The 4,184-nt window shown below is 37.2% G+C and overlaps 1 pseudogene; it reads right to left on the bottom strand.

The window, feature by feature from the left end:
* Positions 1-2,450: 2,450 nt before the first annotated feature.
* On the bottom strand, positions 2,451-3,815 carry LOC102825257 (annotated as a pseudogene).
* Positions 3,816-4,184: the final 369 nt, after the last annotated feature.

Consider the following 4,184-nt stretch of genomic DNA (forward strand, 5'->3'; position numbering starts at 1 on the left):
TATTCATTGTTAAAAAGAACATTTTAAGATCTATCTTGAAGTACAACCCTATCAGTAATATGGTAATATGCATATAAATATAAGGACCCAGTTAATGTGACAAATATTCAAATTCATACACCAACCACTAATGCCATAGATGAGGTAAACTTGTGCCAACTTCTGTAGTCTAAAACACATCAAATATGCAATCAAGATGTATTGACAACTGCTAATGATTGGAATGTGAAAGTTGAACATAAAGAAGAAGAATCAGCAGTTGGGAACTATGACTTTGGTGACAGAAACAAGACCAAACATCATATGATGGAATTTTGCAAGAACAATTTATTCATTGTAAATACTTTTTTTTCAACATCATAATGGCAACAATACACATAGATCTTACCAGATTGAATTTACAGGAATCAAATAAACTGAAACGGTGGAAGTGAACAAGAACCTCAATATCATTAGTTAGAATCAGGCCATTGGCTGACTACGAAACTGATCATCAACTGCTCATATGAAAGTTCTGATTGATGTTGAGAAATGTTTTTAAATGCCAAGAGAACTGAAATATGCCCTTGTAATTATCCCACCTGAATTTAGAAACCACCTCAACAACAGATGTATACATTGAACACTAATGACTGAACACATGATAAGTTATGAAATAACCTAAATATTGTATAAAAGACAGGAAGACAGAAAAAACCAAAAAGTTTGTTGGAAGAGACTCTGAACTTGCTCTAGAATGTAGAAAAGCTAATGTGAAAGGAAGAAATGGTAAAATAAAAGAGCTGAACAGAAGATTTCATAGGAAACTATAGCAGACAAAGAAAAGTATTATAAGAAATGTAAAAAAAAAACAAAAACAAAAAAAACCTGGAGTTAGAAAAGCAAAAAGGAAGAAGCTGTTTGGTATTTCTCAAGCTGAAAAAAATAAAATAAAATAAAATAAATAAATAAAGCTTCCCATTGCAATATTGAAAGATTATATAGGCAAAGTATTGACAATGTAGGATGCATCCAAATTAGTCAATGCTCAACCATTTCAGGAGATAGCACATGATCAAGAACAAATGGTATTGAAAAAAGAAGTCCAAGTTGCACTGAATTCAGTGGAGAAAAACAGGCTCCAGGAATTGATGGCTTGCCTATTGAAGTGTTTCAACAAACTGATACAGTGGGGAGGTGCTCATTGTTCTATGCCAAGAAATTTGGAAGACAGCTACCTGGACAACCAACTGGAAAAGATCCATACCCATACTCATTCTAAAAAATGGTGATTCAACAGAATGCATGAGATAACAAACATATCCTTAATATCATTCACAGGTAAAATTTTGCTGAAGATCATTCTAAAAGGGATGAGCAGTACATCCATAGGGAGCTCCTAGAAAATCGAGCTGGATTCAGAAAAGGACATGGAACAAGCGATAACACTGATGTATTTTAACTGAAAGCAAAAAATATTAGAAGATGGTTGTTTACATCTTTTTTTTTTTTCAATCTTTGTTGTTGTTATTTTTAACTTTTATTTTTGAAACATGCCTTTTATTATAGAAATGAGCCTTCTTTTATGAAGCAACTTATATATCAACATTACAAGTTTTTATTTGTTTGCCCTAATCAAGTGTTGCAAACAATCCCATTCCCATTGCTTTTCACCAAATCCTTAAAAGACCCCCACTTAGATGACAGACAGTTGAAAAACCTTTCAGTTGACCCTGAAATAGTTTCAGCAAATACCACAAGATTCAGTGTTTATCAAAAGAAGATACAGGTTTCCCATTAAATTTTGTTTTAATGGGTCTCAAAATTCTGTGGCAAATTTTTGCTTAAGTTGTTTCCATTCAAAAAGTATTGATTTTAAAATGTAAAAACTTAAAACTGACACACATAAAAGAAACAAATGGTCCACAAAACATCCCTTTCCTTCTGAAGGTTTTACAATTAATTGTAATCATTTAACAGTCTTTTACTATTTAAACTTAAATGTCCAATTGAGATAAGCAGTTCTGAGACCCACTGATTAAGACTGTAGTGACAGGTATTAAAGGTAATATTCATTTACACTTCTGAACTTTGTGAGCAGATATAGTGATTTTGCCAGCTCTAGAGTAGTGGCTACGAATCGGTCTGCGAACCGCAAGGTCAGCAGTTCAAAACTACAAGCTGTTCTGCGGGAGAAAGATGAGGCTTTCTGCTCCCATAAAGATTTACAGCCTCGGAAACCCTCGGAAAGCCTAGGAGTCAGAACCGACTCCCACGGCACATAACAACAGTAGCCTTTTAGTCAACTGCCCTGATGACAACCACAGCAACAGTCTGTCTCATATAATGAACAGCAAAATGCCCCAGAGAAGATAGTATGAAAAGCTTCTAACACACACGTGCTTGCTTGGAACTGTACAACAATGATAGCCTCACCAGACTTTGAGAATTTGTGGTCATCTTCCAGCTACTTAGCAAAATGGCAATAGGTTGAGTTCAGCCAACTTGCAAGCAACATGAGCTGTGTAACAATCCAGCATAGGTGCACATCCAGGATTGATTTGGCCTGAATGTTTCAGGATGATCACCTGTACAATGAAGCCAGCTGGGTTATTTTTGCTGTCACCAGCCACAATTTTGACAGAGACGTTCCTTACGTTGAAGCCTACAGTGTCCCCAGGCAGAACTTCACTCAACGCTTCATGGTGTATTCCAACAGATTTTACTTCTGTGGTAACATCTTTGACAAGGACGTTCTTTACGTTGAAGCATACACTAGTCCCAGGCACAGAGTCACTCAAAGCCTTATGGTTCATTTCAACAGATTTTACTTCAGTGGTAAGACTGACTGAAGTAAAGGTGAGCATGAGGCCCAGTTTAAGAACACCAGTCTATACTCTGCCTACAGAGACAATGCTGATACAACCAATTTTGTAGACATCCTGGAGAGGCAGACACAGGGGTTTGTCAAGTGAATGAGTTGGTGGCAGGATGCAATCTAGAGCTTCAGGTAGAATGGCTCCACTGGTATTGCCATCCTTATGAGTCACTTTCCATCCCTTGAACCAAGGTATGTTAGCACTTGGCTTCAGCATATTGTCACCATTCCAGCCAAAAATTGACACAAATGCCAATTTTTTTAATGTAGATGCTGAATTCCTTAATAATTTCCTCCTATCTCTTCTGGCTGTAGGGTGGCTCAGTGGAATCTATTTTGTTAACACCAATAATTAGCTGTTTCACACCCAGTGTGTAAGCCAGAAAGGTATGCTCAGGGGTCTGCCCATTATTAGAAATGTTGTTGTTGTTGTTACGTGCCATTGAGTTGGTTCCGACTCATAACAACTCTGGATAGGGTTTCTAAGGAGTAGCTTGTGAGCTTGAACCACTGACCTTGTGATTGAAACTGACCTTGTGGTCCAGTGCACACCCTTCAGTGCCACATCAGGACTCCATTATTAGAGCTTCCAATTCACCAACACCAACAGCAACAATCAAGAGAGCACAGTCAACCTCTGATGCTTCTGTAATCATGTCTTTGACTAAGTCTCTGTCATGGGCATCAATAATGGTCATATAGCACTTGATGGTCTCAAATTTCCACAGGGAGATATCAATAGTGATGCCTTGCTAATGTTAAACTTTCAGTTTATCCAAGACCCAGTACTATACTTGAAGGAACACTTCCTCATTTCAGTAGCTTCCTTCCCAAATTTTCCAATGGTTCTTTGGTCGATTATACCACATTTGTAGATCAGGTGGCCAGGAGTGGTAGAATTGCTGGAATCTATGTGTCCAATAATGACGATGTTGATATGAGTATTTTTCTTTCCCATTTTGGCTTAGATTTTACAGTGGTTTTTTTGTTTTGTTTTGTTCTTTGTTTTTTACTTGTAGATCACTGTTATTGCAGGATTATGTACATAACAGTATTTGGCTGTGTTACCTTTAACTTTGGTAAATACTGTTGTATATGAGTAAATGCATGGATAGATATGCACATTGCAGGCTGAACAAGTGTGTGAGTATTTTCCTTTGCTGCAAACATATCCACAAATCCATGAATAAACAATATTTACCCTGTTACCTTTAACCTTGGAGTCCTGGTGTGGCACTGTAGGTTAATGTGCTAGATGGTAAAGTCACTTTGAACCACAGGGTTCAAAGTTCACCAGCTGCTCCTCTGAAACCCAATACAGGGTCAA

The sequence above is a fragment of the Chrysochloris asiatica genome, unplaced genomic scaffold (assembly GCF_000296735.1).
Source record: "Chrysochloris asiatica unplaced genomic scaffold, ChrAsi1.0 scaffold00123, whole genome shotgun sequence".
NCBI lineage: Eukaryota > Metazoa > Chordata > Mammalia > Afrosoricida > Chrysochloridae > Chrysochloris > Chrysochloris asiatica.